Source organism: Schistocerca cancellata, chromosome 7 (assembly GCF_023864275.1).
Source record: "Schistocerca cancellata isolate TAMUIC-IGC-003103 chromosome 7, iqSchCanc2.1, whole genome shotgun sequence".
In the NCBI taxonomy this organism is placed as follows: domain Eukaryota; kingdom Metazoa; phylum Arthropoda; class Insecta; order Orthoptera; family Acrididae; genus Schistocerca; species Schistocerca cancellata.
In genome coordinates, this window is record NC_064632.1 from 446,874,129 (window position 1) to 446,898,627 (window position 24,499).

At 42.6% G+C, this 24,499-nt stretch overlaps 2 pseudogenes; both read left to right on the top strand.

Moving 5' to 3' along the window:
• Positions 1-3,593: 3,593 nt before the first annotated feature.
• Positions 3,594-3,710, top strand: LOC126093744 (5S ribosomal RNA; annotated as a pseudogene).
• A 6,161-nt stretch (positions 3,711-9,871) lies between these two features.
• Positions 9,872-24,499, top strand: part of LOC126092822 (60S ribosomal protein L13a-like) — a 154,341-nt pseudogene continuing 139,713 nt past the window's right edge.

A 24,499-nucleotide genomic window follows, 5' to 3' on the forward strand; every position in this document is an offset into this window, starting at 1 on the left:
ATTTATTTATCCTGTACATGTTCTTAATGATGTGCATACTAATGAAATTCAGTGTTTCTAATATTTGTATCCCTTTTAAAATTTGTTGCTGCCTTCTTCTTTGTTAGTAGGTTTTATTGGACATTTTCATTGGTTTCAGTATTTATGTTTTTAGTCTGTTGTTTTTTGTATCTGCTTATTTTATTGTCACGGACTTTTATCCTTGGGCCTTAGGCCGCAGGTGCAGTTTGCTCGCACCGTTACCTTGTTAACAGTACTCTACTGTATCTGCTTGTAGTTTAAACTTTTTTGACTTACTAACGAAACACACCTTTAATTGGGTTCTAAGCCAATTTTGCAGTCGCTAAGTCTGTTATTTGATTTCCTTTTCTCCTTATGAAAAAATCCACTAGGCAATTTAGGAGCAATCTGATTTGTGATTCTTTGTCTGTCGCTGCAACAGTTCAAAACTTATTATTTCCCCTAAAGCCCTTTTACTGGATTATTCTTGATCTCTCTTCCTTGCTGACTACTTGTGCTACTAGCATTTTTAAACTTTAGAATTTTCGTTCCTGTCACTCCATTATTGGCGTATTTTTTTAACAGTAAAGATTTTAATTGTTTTTAATAAAGTGTTATTTGATAAACTTCATTTTCGAATCCCAGTACCTTTCCACTTCCCAACCTGATCCCTGCTAGTTAAAAGATTTCTCCAATATGTGGGAGCATCAAAAGGGAGTGAACCCGGCTCACAGTAGATGAAGATAACTGACGAATTCATTGTATTGACACGTCAGAAACAGTTGAAACACTGTGGAAGCGGGACAGCAGAAAACTTTATTTCATACATTCAAGAACTTTCTACGTGGCTGTAGCGTATTTTATGTTTATTTTCGTGTTAAAAAACTGGTTCTGGTAGCTCCGGTGATTTGTATGTAGAAAGTGTTGTACCTTATAGACTGTTCTTACGTGTGAAGCGCACGCCAAGTGTTAAAACCAGTGACCGCCTTGCTGCGAGTGTGCAGTGACCTCTTTTACGATTGCTTCTTCATCTTAATAACTGTCGTGTGCCCATAACAGTTGTTTCAAACAGAAAACTATAGAGTGCTTTCACGAATAAAATAGCGCCAGGAAAGCATTTTCAGACACTGTTCTGTTCTTGAGAGCGTATTTGATCAAGTAATACGATGCATTTCGCCTCTTCAGTTTAGTTTTCATTACGTTATATTTTTCGAATGACCGAGAAGGGAAGTATGTGCTAAAAAGGCTGCTTTCGCAATCCAGCATTTTGCTTAACATGGACTGGCAAAACCGAAAATGCTGAGAATATATTTCGCTACATTCCTTCTGACAGCGTTCACCCAGAGAGTTCTTCGAATTGGACTGATAAGAAATCTGAAGTCAAATGATAGAAATAAAACGAATAGAATAAAATTAAACAGGGCTGCAAAAATTCATGTACACGACAGAAGTAGATCCAGTAAAGAAGTAAAATGTGATTCCTGCAAACTTTAAACTACACCGAGGTGTCAAAAATCGTTGGACAGCGATGTGCACATATACATATAACGGTAGTACCCCATACACATGGTATAAAATACAAGGCATTGTCGGAGCTGTCATTTGTGCTCAGCTGATTCATTTGAAAAAGTTTCCAACGTGATTCAGCTGTACGACGGGAATTAACAGATTTTGTACGCGGAATGGTAGTTGGAGATACACTCATGGGACATTTCATTCCGAAGATTCAATATTCCGAGGTCCAGAATTCAGGTGTTACCTCTCACCACTATCATCGCAGTGGCCGATGGCCTTCACTTAACGACCGAGAGCAGCGGCGTTTTCAGTGAGTTGTCAGGGCTTACAGACAAGCAACAACGCCTGAAATAACTGCAGAAATCAACGTGGGGAGTACTGCGAACGTATCCTTTAGGACAGTGTGGCGAAATTTGGCGTTACTGGGCTATGGCAGCAGACGTCTGACGCGAGTGACTTTGCTAACATCACAACATCGCCAGCAGCGCCTCTCTTGGGCTCGTTACCATAGCGGTTGGATCCTAGACTGGAAAATCGTGGTCTGCGCAGATGAGCCGGATTTCCGTTGATAAAAGCTGATGAGTAGGGTTCGAGTGTGGCGCAAACCCAACGAAGCCATGTACCCAAGGCACTGAGCAAGCTGGTGGTGGCTTTGCGATGGTGTGGGCTGTGTTTACATGGAGTGGACTAGTTCATCTGGTCAAACTTAACCGATCAGCGACTGGAAATGGTTATGTTTGTCTACTTGGAGACCATTTGCAGCCATTCATGGACTTCATGTTCCCGTACAACGCTGTCATGTCACAGGGCCATAATCGTTCACGTTTTGTTCGAAGAACATTTGGCCACACAGATTGCCAGACATGAGTCCTATCGAACATTAATGAGACACGGGACAAAATCCTGCCGAGGCAATAATTTCAGAATTTCAGTGTATAATCACAGTTATTAGTACATCTGTAAATGATGCTAGCTGGCAGAACTGATTAAAGCGGCTCCACCAAAAGCTATTTTTTGGGGCAACTAACATGGTAGACGTCAAGGTTTGTGATGTCATGACAGCCCCTTTATTATAAGTCCATGGCAGCACCAGAGTATTGGTATGCCGACTTGCTGCTCTAAACTCGCCCCATTTTAGTTGTCTCGGGTACGCATGCCTGTGCACCCGGGTTGCTGCGTCGCTGCCCTTGGAGCCAGTCTCCCCATTGCACTTCTGCACAGAGTGCACATGTATACCTGTTCCTCTCCGAAACTGGTCTGCGTCCGTTATGTTACGCCGCTGCTGGTTAGCTGTCACCCCCCTCTCTAATGGCAAATTGTAGAAATTCACGAGGGTGGCTCATTTTTGAAATTTGATCTCCATTGCACGAAAAAATGAGGTATGTATAACTTGGGGTCCAGTGGAGAAGAGGAAGCAGGGGCCTTGCGGCGTTTTATTGGGAGAAAACAGGAAACAATTACATAAAGAATCTCATTTAAAAAAAAAATTACATTGAACCAACTGGTTTCAACTTGATCATTAGATTTGTTGAATTAACTTTAAAGAACGCTACTGTCAGCAAAGTTTTTGGTGATATTTAATGAGAAAATCGAAGTCTTTACAAATGCTTACTCCATTAAGAAGTGTCTTTCGTATGCCCTGCAACTTTGCGGTGATACCTGGATACAATGCGAAGCACCCACTATTTCTGTTTCTCGTGATTTGTAAGTAATTTACTGTGAGTCTCCATAAGCTTCTCGCCCCTTTTCTCAGTGTTTCGAGCGAGTGCTCCATATAAAGATGCCTTCTGTAACATATTTTGTAGCCTTTTATTACTTTTTTACGTATTTCAAGTGAAAGTGTTCTTTGTATGTAGGTTAATCTGATGGTGTATATGTTGATATCATTTAAGTGCTACATTATTTTAATATGTTTAGAAAAGTTTGAAAATCCTACAAGATTATTTTTCAGTGTTCATATATTTAACACCGTTAAGGAAACCTGTGTGTGTTTCTATGATTGCAGTTATTTGTATTTACACCAAAGAGTAATATTTCTTATACTCTGAGTATAATTATATTGTATCTGTTTCAAGCAGGGCAACGGCCTTGCCACAGTGGATACACCGGTTCCCGTGAGACCACCGAAGTTAAGCACTGTTGGGCGTGGCCGGTACTTGGATGGGTGACCATCCAGCTGCCATGCACTGTTGCCATATTTCGGGGTGCATTCAGCCTCGTGATGCCAATTGAGGAGCTACTCGACCGAATAGTAGCGGCTTCGGTCAGGAATAGCATCATAACGACCGGGAGAGCGGTGTGCTGACCCCACGCCCCTCCTATCCGCATCCTCCATGGAGGATGACACGGCGGTCGGATGGTCCCGCTAGGCCACTCTGGGCCTGAAGACGGAGAACTTTTTTTGTTTTACGCAGCGTCAAAAGCTCATGTTTCACAGTACGTAGTCAAATTCACAGTTAATATTATCTTTATCACTGATAACAAGCCTGTCACATTTTGTACATTGCTGGAAAATGTGGCAGTGTTCTTCATTTATATTTTACTGTACAAAGCTTCATAAATGTAGTATTCGGTTATCATTATGGTTGATGTTACTATCGGTATTTCTTTCTAACTTGATACACAAGATTGTTTATGAGTAGGGCTTAGCTGATTTTTTTTTGTTCGTTCTATAGTAAATCGTGTGTCTGTGAACTGTATGTAAGGATACTACTGGCTCCAAGATCGTTAGTCTTCGATAGGAAGGTTACCTGTCGTCTAAGAATGCTTGTTCCGTTACCTTTCAAGGCGGCGCTTCTTCTGGCATCAAACTACCGTTGCTGATGACTTCTATGTAATGCGATGAAGCGAGGTGGCTCAGTGGTAGGACACTGGACTCGAATCTGAGAGAACGCGATTCAGATCTCTGTTCAGTCTTTCAGATTTAGATTTTCGTTGTTTCCCTCAATTGCTTACGCCATAATGATTCCTATGAAAAGATATTCTTCCACAATCATAAAATGTTGTTTAATTGCTACAACTACATCACACCTCTGCAATTCACACTTAAGTGCCTTCGAACTTAAGTGTCTACGAACCACTTTTAGACTATTTCTTACCGTTCCACTTCCTTACAGCGCGTGGGGAAAATGGACAGTAAAATATTTCTGTACCAGCTCTTATTTGTCTTATTTTATTACGATGATCTTTCCTCCATATGTAAGATGGCGCCAATAAAATGTTTTCACATTGAAAGGAGAAAGTTGGTCATTGAAATTTCGTGAAAAGATCTCGCCCCAGCACAAAAATCCTATCTTTTAAGGACTGCCATCCCATCTCGCGTACTATATACGTGCCAATCTCTCACCTATTCGTGATAATACGAGTGCAAAACTTGCTACCACTCTTCAAATGTTCAGATGTGTGTGAATTCTTAAGGGACCAAACTGCTGAGGTCATCATTCCCTAGACTTACACACTATTTAAACTAACTTATGCTAAGAACAACACACACACCCATGCCCGAGGGAGGACTCGAACCTGCTGCGATAGTGGCAGCGCAGACGCTGCTACTCTTCGAACTGTTTCAATGTCCTCTGTCAATGCTATCTGGTAAGGATAACATACAGCTCAGCAACACTAGCAGAGGACTGAGAAGCGTAGTGTAAATAGCCTCTTCAGTGAACTGTTGCAACTTATAGGTGTTCTTCTAATACAATGCAATCTTTGGTTCATCTTCCCCAAACATTACCTATGTGATCGTTCCAGTTTAAGTTGTTCGTAATTGTAATTCCTTGGTATTGCGTTGAAATGACAGCCTTTAGAGTTGTTTGATTTATCGTATAAACGAAATTTACCTGATTTCTTTTCGTACTCACGTGGATGACCTTAAACTTTTCCTTCTTCAGAGACAGTTCTCGCTTTTCGCAGCATACACATACCTGGTCTAAGCCGTTTTGCTACTGGTTTTGATAGTCTGATGACTTTCCTAGGTTGTAAATGAAAGCATCATATCCAGACAGTCTAAACAGGCTGGTCATATTGTCTTCAAAATCGTTTATATAGGTTAGCGACAGCTGACAGCCAGTAACACTTCCTTGCGGAACACAGGATATCACTTCTGTTTTACTTGACGGCTTTCCTTCTATTACTACGTATTGTGGTCTTTCTGACAGATAATCACGAATTCAGTCGCATAGCTTAGGCGATACTTCACAGGAATGAAATTTAATTAGAGCTGTCCTTCCTTCCAGTCCACTGACATTAATTTCGTTGTTCTGTGACCAATGCTTTGACCGCATTCTCAAACACTTTGCTTCGTTCTTCTTCGTCTGTGGTTCACTTCGGCTATCTTTTAACACCATAATATCATCAAATCTAAGCTGGTTTACTTCGTTTCATCCTGGTACAAATAACTTTTGCGGGATCTGATCTCTTTGGTCGATATTTCTTTTAACGCCAACTTAATCGACGTTTAGCATTTTATTTATTGTCTTTCTTGCGTACTTTTTATCTGAGTCATCAATCTTATGACTCGTGTGGTTGGCCACGCCACGGATTCCTCTGCTGTGCCGACCTCTTCATCTCAATGTTGTACTTCCACGCTATGTCCTCAGTTAATGTTTTATGTATTCCAGCTTTTTTCCTCTACAGCTTTTAACCTCTACAGGTCCCTTTTGTGCTCTGTTAGTTATTCCCTGATGTCTTTGCACATGAACTACCATTCTGTTCCTTCTTCTTCCCGGTGTTTTCCTTATGTTTCTTTCTTCGCCAATTCTGTGGAGAACCACCTCTACTTCTACTTCTAAATCTTTATCTACGTCTACATACACACTGTGTAAGTCACCGTATGCTGAAAGGCGCTTGGCGCTTTCTAGCACTGTCATTGCTTTTCCTCTTCCATTTGCAAACATAACGAGAGATAAACGACCAAAACGACTGTCTCTATGCCACAGTACAAACCCTAACTTCTCTTGTATTCACGGTCCTTGCGGGAAATATACGTTGGCGGCAGAAGAATCGTTTTGAAATGTTTCAAATTCCGGTTCTCTAAATTTTCTCAGTAGTCTTTTGTGAAAAGAACATTGTCGTCCCTCCGGGGATTCACATTTGGTTCACGAGGCATTTCCGTAGTATTTACGCGTTGATAGAACCCTCCGGTGACAAATCTAGCAGCACGCCTTAGAGCTGCTTTAATGTCTTCCTTTAGTCCGATCTGCCGGGGATTTCAGACACTCAGCAGAACTCAAGTATGCGTTGCAACTAGTGATCTATACGCGGTCTCCTGTAAAGAGGATCTACACTTTCCTAAAATTGTCCTAATAAACCGAAGTCGACTATTCGCTTTCCGTATGACCGTCCTTAAATGCTCGTTCGTTTCGTTTCACTTTGTGACCTCACCCGTAGATATTTAACCGACATGAATCTGTAAGGCTGCACGTCGGCCGGAGTGGCCGCGCGGTTAAAGGCGCTACAGTTTGGAACCGCGCGACCGCTACGGTCGCAGGTTCGAATCCTGCCTCGGGCATGGACGTGTGTGATGTCCTTAGGTTAGTTAGGTTTAAGTAGTTCTAAGTTCTAGGGGACTTATGACCACAGCAGTTGAGTCCCATAGTGCTCAGAGCCATTTTTTTGTAATGCTGCACACTACTGTATTCGAACATTACGGGATTGTTTTTCCCATTTAGCTGCATTAATTACACTTTTCTACATTTAGAGCACGCTGCCATTCATCACAGAGTCTAGAACCTTATCTAAGTCGTCTTATATCCTCCTACAGCTTTCAACGAAGCCACTTTCTCGTACACCACAGCGTCATCAGCAAACAGCCACAGACTGCTGCTCACCCTCTCCGTCAGATAATTTCAGTGTATAGAGAATAAGTGTGGTCCTATAACACTTCTGTTTGACACTGTCGACGAAACCCTTGTCTCTGATGAACACTCGTCGTCGAGAGTAGAGTATTGGTTTCTACTACTTAAGAAGTGTTCGAACCACTCATATATATGGGAACCTAATCCGTACACTTGAACATTCGATTACAATGTTCTGTGATGCACAGTATCGAATGCTTTCCAGTTATCCAGGAATGTAGAATATGCCTGTTGCCCTTCATCGACAGTTCTCAGGATATCATGTGAGGAAAGTGGAAGCTGAGCTCCGCACGAGCGATGGTTTCTAAATCTGTGCTGATTTGTGAACAGTTTTCCCGGCTCAAGGAAATTTATTACACTCAAACTCAGAATATGTTCAAGTATTGCATAGCAAACCGATGACTGTAATTTTGGGGGACCGTTCTTTTACCCTTGTCATATGCAGGACCCACCTGTGCTTTTTCCCCGTCTCTTGGGACCGCTCCGGGCGAGAAATTCGCGATAGACGCAAGCTGAGTCATCTTATACCCTCCCACAACACTCAGCGACGACATCTCCTACATCACAGCGTCATCAGAAAACAGCCGTACTGTCTATAAAACCGACTTGGATTACATTGCACATGGCGACTTATTTATTTTCAACTCCTTCAGTTCCTTCTCTACACTAGGGATGCCTACTATTATGTCCTCCATTCCGCTCAAACGACGGAATGTTTTTGCAATCCCCTTGCGGTAATATCTTCTTAAATGCGAACTTTAGAACTTCAGCTTTCCTTTTGCGTCTTGTATTGCCACACCAGAACGATCAAAAAAATGGCTCTGAGCACTATGGGACTTAACATCTGAGGTCATCAGTCCCCTAGAACTTAGAACTACTTAAACCTAACTAACCTAAGGACATCACACACATCCATGCCCGAGGCAGGATTCGAACCTGCGACCATAGCAGTCGCGCGGTTCCGGACTGAAGCGCCTAGAACCGTTCGGCCACCGCGGCCGGCACAGACCGGTCAACGAGTGACCAGATACAGGTCTTTGACATTTTACGTAGGACCAGAATTTTCTCGGTAAGATCTTTCGGTAAGGTATGACGGCGGAAGTTGTGCGCTTCGCGAATCGATATTTTCACGGGCGCACGAATTTCAGCTGATCGTGAGGACAACAGTCTGTTTCCGAATGCTTTTCCTTGTCAGCCCACATAACTTTCAACATTCTTCAGTAGCATCTTTAGGTTAACATATCTTATACGTACATTTTTTCAAGGTTTCTAACGGCCTTTTTCTGAATAGCAAATACATTTGTGTTAACGTGTGTTTCTGCTGGGTACCAGGACACATGGGTACTGTGGGGAACGAAAGGATAGATGTAGCAGCGAATGAAGCATGTCGTGATCCTCAGTTATTTCACTATTCCAAGCCCCTGCATACTATCCCCTCGCTGTTGAGGTGCAGAGCCATGAGTCGATGGGAAGACGAGTGACTGGACGTGACAGATGATAAGCTGCGTGTAGTAAAGCCCACTACGTGACCGTGGCGTACGTAATTTCAAACGCGAGGACGGGACGAGATCCTCTCGTCTTTTTTTCGCGTAGGCCACGGTCCTCTGACGTACGGCTTCTTGATCTGGCGCGACTACCCTCCTGTGTGGGGCGCTTGTGGCGTACAGATCACTGTGCGCAACATTTTACTGGATTGTGTTTTATTTTCGGACCAGTGCGCAGCGGCAAATTTAGCAGCAAATCTGCCCTCAATTCTAAATGCCGTTCAAAGAAATGTGATTTGTCCAGCTTATTTCCAAAACAGTTAGGGAGATGTTCTCATTGTTTTCGTAAATGGTCAGCCGGTCACATATCGTTGTACCGTTGTTTTAGCTCCTCTGACGTTCTCCTTCTGTTTTCATCCCAAGTGTAGCACCTTTCGCTATTTCTTCTTTGTCAACGTGAGTAAGGTAGGAGTTAGTGGGTGAGTAAGTGTGCCAGTGGTATTAACCTTTTTTACCCGCATTCGTTTGTTTCAATACTGTAACCCGTTGATAACCTTATCGTTGAGCGCCGTTACACCGCAAAAACAACAACGTGGTAACGCGGCGGAATCCGCCGGGGGAATCAGCAAACAATTCCATAGAAATGAAACCACCTCCTTCCCACCCCACACCCCTCCCCCAACCGTGGACAAACCTAAACTTACTCGATGAAGTACAATGCCTGATAAAGTTGTTGAAGTAGCACTGAGGATTCGTGAAAATGAGTATTCGCAGGAACTCGCGCGATAAAAATTCTACGTAGATCGGAAAGAAATATAAAAATAAATTTCGCCAAACGATGCACGATGACAGAGGTGAATAAATATTAGTTGATGAAAAACGCCTGAAGAAGCAGGCTGTTCTTCTTAGAAGAGGAGGAGATAGATAAAACGCGGGAACTGGTTGTTAGTACACACAAATCGCGACGCGGGAAAAAAGTCTCGCTCTGGCCGTAAGGAGGGCTCGTGCGTGAGCGTGAGCATGAGCGAGAGCGCGAGCGCGGTCACGAAGCCGGGCCCCCGGGAGCCGAACACCTGCTCGCCGACTTCAAGGGCGCCGCTCGCCGCCGTAATGAAAGCAATTAACAGCCGTCCTGTGATGAAGAGTGCGCACCCGCGGCGGCACGAGAATGTTAATTGAACTGCGGCGCTGTGATTTAGGGCCGGTCCGACGCGAATAAACGCAACGCAGCCGAGCCGAGCCGAGCCGCGGATCAGGGTCTCTGATGCGCCGACCCCGGCCACGGCATCGCCGTGGACGCAGCCACACAGTGGGTGCGCCTTGCAGCTTTGCAGGCACGGAGTTCCACGCCACGTGGCCAGCCGGCTAAATTGTCAGCTCCCGATTCCGCGACTCTCGAAGTTCCCTGTCGGTGCACGTTTTCATCGATGATGATGTGTGTAGAGCAACAGATACACAACAAATACCGCGAGAGACAGCAACGACACAGGCAAAACCATTCACCTGGCGTCTCTCAGCCTCGTACAACAGCATCCAGTTCTCTGCTGCTCCCTTCAGTGTGTCGTATATAGTACCACCAAAAAGTATGGCAAAGATACCTTTGCAACAAAATGTATAAATATGTAAATACTAGGAACACACACACACACACACACACACACACACACACACACACACACACACACATATATATATATATATATATATATATATATATATATAGGGCGGTCCATTGAAGGTTAGTTGTTGTTGTGATCTTCAGTACCGAGACTGGTTTGATGCAGCTCTCCATGCTACTCTATCCTGTGCAAGCTTCTTCATCCCCCAATACGTACTGCAGCCTACATCCTTCTGAATCTGTTTAGTGTATTCATGTCTCGGTCTCCCTCTACGATTTTTACCCTCCACGCTGCCCTCCAATACTCCAATACTAACTTGGTCATCCCTTGATGCCTCAGAACATGTCCTACCAACCGATCCCTACTTCTAGTCAAGTTGTGCCACAAACTCCTCTTCTCCCCAATCCTATTCAATACCTCCTCATTAGTTATGTGATCTACCCATTTAATCTTCAGCATTCTTCTGTAGCACCACATTTCAAAAGCTTCTATTCTCTTCTTGTCCAAACTATTTATCGTCCACGTCTCACTTCCACACATGAATACGCTCCGTACAAATACTTGCAGAAACGACTTCCTGACCCTTAAATCTATACTCGATGTTAACAAATTTCTCTTATTCAGAAACGCTTTCCTTGCCATTGCCAGTCTACATTTTATATCCTCTCTACTTTGACCATCATCAGTTATTTTGCTCCCCAAATAGCAAAACTCCTTTACTACATTAAGCGTCTCATTTCCTAATCTAATTCCCTCAGCATCACCCGACTTAATTCGACTACATTCCATTATCCTCGATTTGCTTTTGTTGATGTTCATCTTATATCCTCCTTTCAAGACACTGTCCATTCCGTTCAACTGCTCTTCCAAGTCCTCTGCTGTCTCTGACAGAATTACAATGTCATCGGCGAACCTCAAAGTTTTTATTTCTTCTCCATGGATTTTAATACCTACTCTGAATTTTTCTTTTGTTTCCTTTACTGCTTGCTCAATATACAGATTGAATAACATCGGGGAGAGCCTACAAACGTGTCTCACTCCCTTCCCAACCACTGCTTCCCTTTCATGTCCCTCGACTCTTATAACTGCCATTTGGTTTCTGTACAAATTGTAAATAGCCTTTCGCTCCCTGTATTTTACCCCTGCCACCTTCAGAATTTGAAAGAGAGTATTCCAATCAACATTGTCAAAAGCTTTCTCTAAGTCTACAAATGCTAGAACCGTAGGTTTGCCTTTTCTTAATCTAGCTTCTAAGATAAGTCGTAGGGTCAGTATTGCCTCACGTGTTCCCATATTTCTACGGAATCCAAACTGAGCTTCCCCGAAGTCGGCTTCTACCAGTTTTTCCATTCGTCTGCAAAGAATTCGCGTTAGTATTTTGAAGCCGTGACTTATTAAACTGATAGTTCGGTAATTTTCACATCTGTCAACACCTGCTTTCTTTGGGATTGGAATTATTATATTCTTCTTGAAGTCTGAGGGTATTTCGCCTGTCTCATACATTTTGCTCACCAGATGGTAGAGTTTTGTCAGGACTGGCTCTCCCAAGACTGTCAGTAGTTCTAATGGAATGTTGTCTACTCCTGAGGCCTTGTTTCGACATAGGTCTTCCGGTGCTCTATCAAATTCTTCACGCCGTATCATATCTCCCATTTCATCTTCATGTACATCCTCTTCCCTTTTTGTAACATTGCCCTCAAGTACATAGCCCTTGTATGGTCCCTCTATATACTCCTTCCACCTTTCTGCTTTCCCTTCTTTGCTTCGAACTGGGTTTCCATCTGAGCTCTTGATATTCATACAACTGGCTCTCTTTTCTCCAAAGGTCTGTTTAATTTTCCTGTAGGCAGTATCTATCTTACCTCTCATGAGATAAGCCTCTACATCCTTACATTTGTCCTCTAGCCATCCCTGCTTAGCCATTTTGCACTTCCTGTCGATCTCATTTTTGAGACGTTTGTATTCCTTTTTGCCTGCTTCATTTACTGCATTTTTATATTTTCTCCTTTCAACAATTAGATTCAGTATTTCATCTGTCATCCAAGGATTTCTACTAGCCCTCGTCTTTTTACCTACTTGATCGTCTGCTGCCTTCACTACTTCATCCCTCAAAGCTACCCATTCTTCTTCTACTGTATTTCTTTCCCCAATTCTTGTCAACTGTTCCCTTATGCTCTTCCTGAAACTCTGTACAGCCTCTGGTTTAGTCAGGTCATCCAGGTCCCATCTCCTTAAATTCCCACCTTTTTGCAGTTTCTTCAGTTTTAATCTACAGCTCATAACCAATAGATTGTGGTCAGAGTCCACATCAGCCCCTGGAAATGTCTTACAATTTAAGACCTGGTTACTAAATCACTGTCTTACCATTATATAATCTATCGGAAACCTGTCAGTATCGCCAGGCTTCTTCCATTGAAGGTAACCGGGCCAAATATCTCACGAAATAAGGATCAAACGAAAAAACTACAAAAAAATGAAACTCGTCTAGCTTGAAGGGGGAAACCAGATGGCGCTAAGGTTGGCCCACTAGATGTCGCTGCCATAGGTCAAACGGATATCAACTGTGTTTTTTTTATAGGAACCCCCATTTTTATTACATATTCGTGTAGGACGTAAAGAAATATGAATGTTTTAGTTGTACCACTTTTTTCGCTTGTGACAGATGGCGCTGTAATAGTTGAAACTTCCCCTTAGAAAAATTGTACAAGACTGTGCTTAAACTGACACACAATATTTTTTAGCGCAACGCAATCTGACTTTCAATAATCCCTACAAAAGAATGGCCCTGACTAACATTAACCTATACCTTTCACATATCACTTACCCCACAAAAATCTTCGTTACTCGAACTACTGCAATACAGCGAGCGCCACTACTGCCAGCTAAATAAAAGATTCAAACTACTGAAGGCACAAACTGCTGATAGGCATAGTTAGCAAATGAAAGATTTTGATAGAGAACAAACAATGTATTTACCTTAATAGTGTTCAAAAATCATAATATCTATATCAGTCCATGATATCCAATATTACAAATTTACTGTCTCTGTCCAGATCATCCGTTCTCATAAATTCGCCATCTCACTTCCCCACATCCACCACTGCTGGTGGCTCGCCTCCAACTGCGCAACGCTACGCGCTGTTAACAGCCAACTGCCCAACACTACAATGGCCAACAACAATGCAAACCAGCCACAGACTGCACACAGCAAAGCCAGTGATTTTCATACAGAGCGCTACGTGGCGTTACCAATATAAAAACCTAAACAGCCTACTTACATAGTCACAAACGAATAAGTATGTCGTATCACATAACATTCCGCCAGTGCGGACGGTATTTGCTTCGTGGTACATTACCCGTGTTAAAATGGACCATTTACCAATTGCGGAAAAGGTCGATATCGTGTTGATGTAAGGCAATTGTGATCAAAATGCCCGACGGGCGTGTGCTATGTATGCTGCTCGGTATCCTGGAAGACATCATCCAAGTGACAGGAATGTTCACCGGATATTTATGTTGTTTAAGGAAACAGGAAGTGTTCAGCCACATGTGAAACGGCAACTACGACCTTCAACAAATGATGATGCCCAAGTAGGTGTTTTAGCTGCTGTCGCGGCTAATCCGCACATCAGTAGCAGACAAATAGCGCGAGAATCGGGAATCTCAAAAACGTCGATGTTGAGAATGCTACACCAACATCGATTGCACCACTACCATATTTCTATGCACCAGTATTTGCATGGCGACGATTTTGAACGTCTTGTACAGTTCTGTCACTGGGCACAAGAGAAATTACGGGCCATGACAGATTTTTTGGACGCGTTCTATTTAGCGACGAAGCGTCATACACCAATAGCGGTAACGTAAACCGGCGTAATACGCACTACTGGGCAACGGAAAACCCACGATGGCTGCGACAAGTGGAACATCAGCGACCTTGGCGGGTTAATGTATGGTGCGGCATTATGGGAGGAAGGATAATTGGCCCCCCTTTTATCGATGGCAATCTAAATGGTGCAGTGTATGCTGATTTCCTACGTAATGTTCTACCGATGTTACTACAAGATGTTTCACTGCATGACAGAATGGCGATGTACTTCCAACATAATGGATACCCGGCACATAGCTCGCGTGGGGTTGAAGCGGTATTGAATAGCTTATTTCATGACAGGTGGATTGGTCGTCGAAGCACCATACCATGGCCCGCTCGTTCACCACATCTGACATCCCCGGATTTATTTCTGTGGGGAGAGTTAAAGGATATTTGCTAGCGTGATCCAACGACAACGCCTGACAACATACGTCATCCCATTGTTAATGCATGTGCGAACATTACGGAAGACGAACTACTGGCTGTTGAGAGGAATATCGTTACACGTATTGCCAAATGCATTGAGTTTGACGGACACCATTTTGAGCATTTATTGCATTAATGTAGTATTTACAGGTAATCACGCTGTAACAGCATGCGTTCTCAGAAATGATAAGTTCACAAAGGTACATGTATCACATTGCAACAACCGAAACCAAATGTTCAAACGTATCTTCGTTCTGTATTTTAATTAAAAAAACCTACCTGTTACTAACTGTTCGTCTAAAATTGTGAGCTATATGTTTGTGACTATTACAGCGCCATCTATCAAAAAGCGAAAAAAGTGGTCTAACTAAAACATTTACATTTGTTTACGTACTAAACGATATGTAATAAAAATGAGGGTTCCTATTTTTAAAAAAATGCAGTTGATATCTGTTTGACCTATAGCAACGCCATCTAGCGGGCCAACCATTGCGCAGTCTGGTTTACCCCTTCAAGCTAGACAAGTTTCGTTCTTTGTAGTTTTTTAGTTTGACGCTTATTTCGTGAGATATTTGGCCCGGTCACGATCAATGGACCACCTTGTATATATACCAGTAACTCTCACTATGAATTAATTTGTACATTAAAATACTCACATCAAAAAATGTTTTGCATCACCCCTCATCACAGAACTCCTGAAGATAGACATTGACTGTGGATATTGTATCAGAGAAACAGACCCCCTGACTCTTCATAGATGTCACTAAACCCGCCCAAAGATGTAAAAAACGATGCATGAGCGGCGCCTATTAGACGGAGGGGGATCCGACAGCCGATTAGTTCCAGTCATTCCACCAGGAAGAAGGTACACGGCTCTTGTTGTCTGTAGTTCACCCATGCTCAGACGGTCAATACCGCGATTCGATTGAGTCCGCATTGTTACATCTTGTCAGGAAGGGCTCTCAACATGGGAAGTGTCCAGGCGTCTGGGAGTGAACCAAAGTAAAATGTTGTTCGGATATGGAGGAGATGGAGAGAGAAAAGAACTGCCGATGACATGCCTCGCTCAGGTCGCCCAATTGCTACTACTGCAGTGGATGACCGCTATCTACGGATTATGGCTCGGTGGAACCATGATGTTGAATAATGCTTTTCGTGCAGCCACAGGACGTCATGTTACGACTCAAACTGTGCATAATAGGCTGCATGATGCGCAGCTTCACTCCCGACGTCCATGGCGAGGCCCATCTTTGCAACATTGGCATGACGTTCTATTCACCGATGAGTGTCGCATATGCCTTCAACCACACAATCGTCGGAGAGCTATTTGGAGGCAACCCGGTCAGGCTGAACGCCTTAGACGCACCGTCCAGCGAGTGCAGCAAGGTAGAGGTTCCATGATTTTTTTGCGATGGCATTATGTGGAGCCACCGTAAGCCGCTGGTGGTCATGTAAGGCACCGTAACGGCTGTACGATACGTGAATCCCATCCTCCGACCGATAGTGTAAACATATCGGTAGCATACTGGCAAGGCATTCGTCTTCATGGACGGCAATTCGCGCCTTCATCATGCACATCTTGTGAATGATTTCCTTCAGGATAACGACATCGCCCGACTAGAGTGGTCAGCATGTTCTCCAGACATCAACCCTATCGAACATGCCTGGGATAGATTGAAAAGGGCTGGTTATGGACCACGTGACCCACAACCACTCTGAGGGATCTACGCCTAATTGCCGTTGAGGAGTGGGGCAATCTGGACCAACAATGCCTTGATAAACTTATGGATAGTATGCCACGACGAATACAGGCATGCATCAATCCAAGAGTACGTGCTACTGGGTACCAGCAATCTGGACCACCACCTCTGAAGGCCTCGCTGTATGGTGGCACAACATGCAATGTGTGGTTTTCATGAGCAATAAAAAGAGCGTAAATGATGTTTATGTTGATCTCTATTCCAATTTTCAGTACAGGTTCCGGTACTCTTGGAGCCGAGGTGATGCAAAACTTTTTTTGATGTGTGTATTTCCCAACACAACAAAAACACATGTAATCAATTACATCAAGGTTTCCTCCTGCTCAAAAAAGCATTGGCATACTTACATTTGTTACTGTAGTTGAGAGACAGTACTGCACGAACCACATATGTGTAATTAGAGTTGACGAACACTTCAGTCCCTTGCCTGATGTCCAGCTGTTGGAATGCGAAGGGAAGTAGCATTCTGTGTCATTTCACAACAAGGCGATTTAACTGAATTCGCAGGGCAAAGTTACTGTGAGGTTGGTAAAGATCTTTCTGTTAATTAAAGAACAGTGCAGGCGCCCAAAACCAGACGCCCAAGAGGTCTTAGATGTAGGAAGCGTGAGATGCTAACACGGCTTGCCAGTAAAGAGCCCTCTGAAAGAATAGGGTCCTTTATATCCGACACCCAGTATATCCAACAAACAAGTCAGTGCTCAGACTATCAGGAATGTTTTGAACGCAGCTGATATTAAAAACAGATCTCCCAGAAAGATGCCATTTATTTCGGAAATTAACAGAAGAGAACGTTTGTAGTTCTCCAAAGACTAAGTCAATGAATCGATTGAATTTTGGAATACTGTGTTATTTCCTGATTAGTACAAGTTTAACTTGTTTGGATCTGACGGGAAGGGAAAAATGAGGTACAAACCCAATATAGAGTTTCAGTCACTACATATTCCACCTATATTAAAACATGGAGGAGAAAGTACAATGGTTTGGGGATGCGTGGCAGCTTCTGGTGTTGGTGCCTTGCCTATTACTGAAGGTGTCATGGATCATCGTAAACATATTGATGGGTCGCGAGGCCATTTACGAAGCAGTTCACAAAAGACTTTCAGCAACACAACGACCCTACATATACGTCTCTGACAACTCGGGACTAGTTATTATATAATGCTCAAAGAAGAGTTTTTGATTCATCACAGAACCGTGATCTTAGCCCGATAGATCATCTTTGGGCGCACTTGGGTACAAAGCAACGAAAACGTAGTTCTACAGTGAAGCATCAGACGGTGTTGATAGAGGAATGTTTGAAGATCTCACCAGACATTAGTCACAACTTGGTTAACTCCCAGCCAAGACGTCCGCAAGTTGTCATCAATGACAATGGTATGCACAGAGGCTACTAGAATTGAGTTACGTGAACTAGAGAGACTTTAACATCATTTTTCTGTAAGTATTCCAATACTTTTTTGATGTATAGAGCAACTGATTTCTTTTTTTAAACTAACGTTTTTGTTGTCAGAAACCAACTGTACTATAACAACTGATATATACTACTGAACATTTAAAGAAATGTAACAGTGTCTTGCCATCACCTTTATTGTTTCTATTGTACATGCAAAGGCAGGTGCAGTAATACTTTACGATGCCACTGTACGTCCACCGAGACTGTCGACTTCAATAAAGAAAGCTGTTAGTCGCGTCTTACTTTTCTACTGCCTTGTACTGGCGGACATGGAAATTTTCTCGCTGACAGGCACCGAAACACTATGCAACATGACTCTCAGTCACTTACGAACCAGCAGTTAGACGGTTTTGTTCAGTGCCTGCAGTCTGTTCAGTATACTACTCTGAAGACTATATTCTGACTTAGAATTCGCTATTTATGGACTAATAGTACAAACAAGAGTTAGATTCAGTCATAGCAACAATATCACAGACTACCAAGACAGAGTAAAGTTATCTGTATGCCGCTGTATTAGGTTAGAGCATCAAGTGTCTTCCATCAAACTGTACGGAAGTTAAGTATAGTTTTATACACACACTCAATAAATGTTATTTCTTATTGTCAAGTACTAAAGGCTACAGCAATCAGTCGCAATGATGTTTATTTCATATGTATATTTCGGCCACTGTGTGGCGGTGTAGAAAGGTTAAGCCAAAACATTAAAAACATTTGTGTATGCACTTAGTCTCAACTAGATTATACATCTTGCGAGCGGGCTGCTTCTGTGTTGGCAGCGCTGTGTAGCGCTTTGCATTGGATCTCTTACTGCGCTTTCTTTATAAGAGAATCTGTGGCTGGTTGGACTCGTTGGAAGTAGTGCTGGGCAGTTGGAAGTTAGTCGCCAGCAGTGATGGAAGTACTGTTGGGCAGTTGGAGGTGAACAGCCAGCAGTGATGGATGTTAGATGCGAAAAGTTGGCATTGATGGAGGGTAGAGGTCTGAAGTGTTAGCCTAGGCTAACGATCTGTACATGTTCGACTTGGAGATTGAATATTATTCATGACTATATACCTTTGTACTAGATGTCAATGACGATTTATATTCGTGTTTGAACTGGATGTCACATTATAAAGGTAAGAAATACATTATTTGTTTTGCAACAAAATCTTTCCTTCGCTAACCATATGCCTATTAGTAGTTAGTGGCTTTAGTAGTCAGAATCTTTTATTTAGCTTTCAGTATTGACGCTCGCTGTATTCCAGTAGTTCACGTAATGAAGATTTTTGTGAGGTAAGTGCTTAATGAAATGTATAGGTTACTGTTAAGATTTCTTTTTAGTCAGGGCCATTCTTTTGAATTAATTATTTGAAGTCAGGTTGTAATTTTTTTCTTTTTGAGCAGTCAGATTGCGTTGCGCTAGAATATTGTGGGTCAGTGTTGACAGGATAAGAAAAAGTAAAGAGAAAGTAGGCTCAGTAAGTTCAGTTTCACTCATCTGTTACAGAATTAAATAAAGTAGAAGCCTCAACTTCCCATTTCATTCAGCAATAGAAGCAGAAAAGAATTTTAGTAAAGAAGTTTCAATGTTAAGAGGTTGAGTTCACTGTCTGTGACATGAATAGTGCAGTTGGGACTACGTGTATACACAAGTGTTTTTAATGTTTTAACTTACACTGAGGTGAAGAAAACGTCTTGGGATGGCGATATGCACGCATACAGACGGCGGTGGTACCGCTTAAATAAGATATAAAAGGGCTGTGCATTAGCGGATCTGTTATTTGTACTCAGGGGATTCAAGTGAAAAAGTTTCCGACGTGATTTTGGCCTGATAGCGGGATAGACTTTGCAGTTAGACGCATGGGACATTCAGTTTCGGAAACTGTTAGGGAATTCAATACTGGGCGACCCACAGTGCCAAGAGTATGCCAAGAAAACCGAATTCCAGGCATTACCTTTTACCATGGACAACACAGTGGCGAAGGGCCTTCATCTAACGACTGAGAATAGCGACGTTTGCGTAGAACTGTCAGTGAAACAACCGCAGAAATCAGTGTGAGACGTTCGACGATCGTATCCACTAGCAGAGAGCGCCGAAATGTGGTGTTAATGTCTATGTCAGCAGACGATCGACGCGACTGCTTGGTTCAAATGGCTCTAAGCACAATAGGACTTAACATCTGAGGTCATCACTGCCCTAGACTTAGAACTAGTTAAACCTAACGAACCTAAGGACATCACACACATCCATGCCCGAGGGAGGATTCGAACCTGCGACCGTAGCAGCAGTGCGGTTCCGGACTGAAGTGCCTAGAAACGCTCGGCCACAGGGCCGGCCGACGCGACTGCCTTTGCTAACAGCACGATGCCGCCTGCAGCACCTGTTCTTGGATCGTGACCATGTCAGTTTTACCCTAGACGACTGTAAAGCTGTGACCTGATCGGGTGAGTCCTGATTTCAGTTGGTAAGAATTGACGATAGTTTCTGAGTGTGGCGCAGACGCAACGCCATGGACGCAAGCTGTCAACAAGGCACTGTGCAAGCTGGTGGTGGGTCCATAATGGTGTGGGAGTGTTTACATGGAATGGACTAGGACCTGGTTTTTCTTCGAGTGCTTGTAGACCATTTGCAGCCATTCATGTACTTCATGTTCACCAACGGCGATAGAATTTTTATGGATGGCCAATGCGTGACCTCACCGGGCCACAATTGTTTACGATTGGTTTGAAGAACATTCTGAGCAGCTGGGGCGAAGGGTTTGGCCACCCAGATCGCCTGACACGAGTCCTAAAGAATATGGGACACATTCGAGAGAATAGTTTTTTTAAAAATGATGCACCGGCAACACTTTCGCATTATAAGTGGCTGTAGAAGCCAGCATGGCTCAATATTTCTGCAGGGAATTTCCAACGACTTGTTAAGCCCATCCCACGTGGATTTGCTGCACTACGCCGGGCAGAAACAGGTCCGACGCTGTATTAACACCACAGTGGTGTCGTGCGCGAAGTAGCGGTCAACGGCCGGCGGCACCACGAGTGGTGTCATCTGCATAGTATCGCGCAGTGGCCGGCGACAGCACTTTAGTATCTTTTGCATTCTGTTCGTGTTTTGTTTATGTAACAATAAGTTACACACGACAAGTCTTTTTGTTTTTACAAGTACTTGTGCCCTTTCATCACGGCGGACGAAAGATACAATAGGATTATTTACGATGAATGCGCGGACGTCTTGTCTGACGTTCCGGACGAGTTGGCCGATTGGGAAGAAGACAGTGGATATAAAAAAAAAATGAAAGTGAAGCAGAATCGTAGGAAGATAGTGAAATATGTCCAAGAAGAAGTCGGCGATCGCAACGGTTAGTAGCTGATTCGGCTGAATCAGACGAAGAAGACGGTGCACATTGGTCAAACTTTGATTTACCGAGGACCAATAGTAAATTTGAAGCATCCCCGGATCAAAACACATTTCCCAAAAATACACAGAGTGTCGAGGATATCGTAGGATTGTATATTGGGAACGATCTAACTGAATATAGTAGCGACGAAACCAACACGTACTACAGTCAAAATTGGAATAGAAGGAAACTGGATTTAAAAAAAAAATGCCAAGTCTGTCGACGTTACGTGACCCGAACTTATAAAATAGTTTGGGCTTGCTATCCTTATGGAAATTGTAAAAAAAGCATGGATCGATGATTTTGGTCAACGAATCCGTTGATAGACACACCGATATGTCGCAAAATGATGTCCCACAACCGATTCAGACAAATATTATCATTTTTACATTTTCCGACAACAGCAATAAACCGGATAATGCCGACCGGCTTGTCAAAGTGCAATTCGTAACTGATTATTTTTGCAAAAAGTTTAAAGGAACGTTTCATCTAAGTCAAAACATCTCAAATTGAAGGAACGCTACCGTGGCGTGGACGGTTAGATTTTAAAGTTTACAATCCGTCGAAAATTACGAAATACAGCATACTCATTCGGATACTGTGTGATTCGAGTACGGGATACATTTCCTCATTCAAGATATATTCCGGCGCTGGATTGTCTTTAGCAAAAAAAAGTGATGGAACTATTGACACCTTGTGATGGAAAGTGGCATCACCTCTGCACGGATGATTATTATAACAGTGTAGGACTTGCAGAGAACTTAATGAAAAGAAAATTCGAGTTTGTGGAACGATACGGCAAAATAGAGGATTTCAAGAAAATTAAAGCGCACAAAAGTCAAAGTGTGTGAAGCTTGTTATCAACGGAAAGGTGACAAGCGGCTGGCGACAAGCCAAGTAATCCGACTTAGCACTGCCGGCGCCAAGCGAATAAATTTGTACGAGACGTGCGGACGGCAAAGTGTTAAGAGGTATCCCAAGACTTTTGTTACCCCAGTGTACACTTCTGCACTGAGGATGGCCACACAGTGACCGAAATCTAGATATGAAATAAGAATCATTGTGACTGATTGCTGTACCCGGTGCTACTTTAAATGATTGCAGTCGCTGGGCATAACTGTTTCCCTATGGAATAAAACTTGATTTCTTATTGTGTTGTCACATCGCTATTTTAGTGCTGCCACATCAAAGACGTGTTTGCTTACGGCAGTGTGCAATGGCTTCCTTGAATAAACTATAGCAGGTATCTGCTACCGGGGATGTGTGGGATGAATTAATAGCAGCATTCAGTTACTACATTCACAGCAAAATTCGTGCATGTACACTTGTCAATTCGTTTCGATATGCCACAGAGGGGAGTTACTTTAATTCTAACAAGTAAGTGTCTTAAATTTAGCTGTAATTTACCTATCAAAGATCTTTGATACTCATGAAGTTTGAAAGCAACAATGAAAGCTCCGCTACTCACAATGCTAAAGCACCAGGTTTTTTAACGCTGCTCGAAGGTACATGCCTTCATAGTCAGAAATAACTTCGGACAAATATCCTCATCAGCACGTATGTTTTTGGATAGGGTCCGCCTTTAGCAAAACACGATTTTGTTTTTTAATCGAAACGTGTTTCACTGCAGTTGCAGTTTCTTCAGTGAGCATTTATTTTTCATCTGTTAAAGATAAAGGATGTTCTTTACTGTTTGTAACTGTTAGTTTTTCATCGTAATTACAGATATTTGAAAAAAAAAAAAACAAATAAATTATGAATTCATACCTTTTTACTACGTGGTGTGGTTTTCCTGATGTGTTGTGTTTCTACAGTGACTGTTTTGTTCCGCAGTTTGTCATCTGCAACCACTTACACTTTCAAGTAGATAAATTGTTTAAGCCAAAATTATGATTTCAAAATAGTTATTTCTATGCCTGAAATTAATTAATTCTATAAGTGTATGTGTGTGTCTGTGTGTGTGTATTTTCATAATGTTTCACTTAGGTTTTCCTTTTCCTCATCTTCATCACTGTCAAACACTATATACTGATTTGCCATTGTCACTGTCACTTTCACTGTTTACCAACTCTAAAAGCAGAATGGTATGCAGTGGGACAGTTGAAGGTATAAAAACAAGATGGCTGACAGTGGGTGTGTGAGTGTATATGTGTGTGTGGGGGGGGGGGGGTGAAAAGGGAAAGAGAGAGAGAGACAAAAAGAGAGAGAGAGAGAGATACAGAGAGAGAGAGAGAGAGAGAGAGAGAGATAGAGAGAGACAGTAGGTTTTAAAGATTTGTGTGTGCGTGTGTGTGCGTGGTGTGTGAAAAGAGAGAGAGAGAGAGAGAGAGAGAGAGAGACAGACAGAGAGAGAGAGAGAGAGAGGGAGATAGAGATAGAGAGTGACAGTGGGTTTTAGGATTATTTTGGGTGTGTGTTTGTATGTGTGTGTGTGGGTGGGGGTAGGCTGGGGTGGTGGTGAGGGGGAGAGATCTATAGGTTGGTCTTGTCTAATAATTCTTTGAGGGCAGAGAACAGAGTTCCATTGTGGCTAAAAATTTTTTAATTTAAATTTTAATTTTAGGTTGCAACTCTCTGCAATCCCCCCCCCCCTTTTCCCACACACAAACGCATACACACAAAAACACAAAAATCCTAAAACCTATGTTATACGCACTCTCTCTCTCTTTCTCTCTCTCTCTCTCTCTCTCTCTCTCTCTCTCGCCCTCCTTTTTCACACACCACACACACACACACACACACACACACACACACACACACACACACACACAGAATTAATTCCAGGCATAGAAATAACAATTTTCAAATCGTAATTTTGGCTTATACAATTTATCTACTTTAAGGTGTAAGTGGTTGCAGATGACAAACTGTGGAACAAAACTGTCACTGTAGAAACACAACAAATCAGAAAAACCACACCATGTGGTAAAAAGGTATGAATTCATAATTTATGAGTTTTTTTCAAATATCTGTAATTACGATTAAAAAACTAATAGTTACAAACAGTAAAGAACATTCTTTATCTTTAAGAGATGAAAAATAAAAGCCCACTGAAGATACTGCAACTGCAGTGAAACAAGTTTGGGTTAAAAAACAAAACTGTGTTTTGCTAAAGGCGGACCCTATCGAGAAACCTACGTAT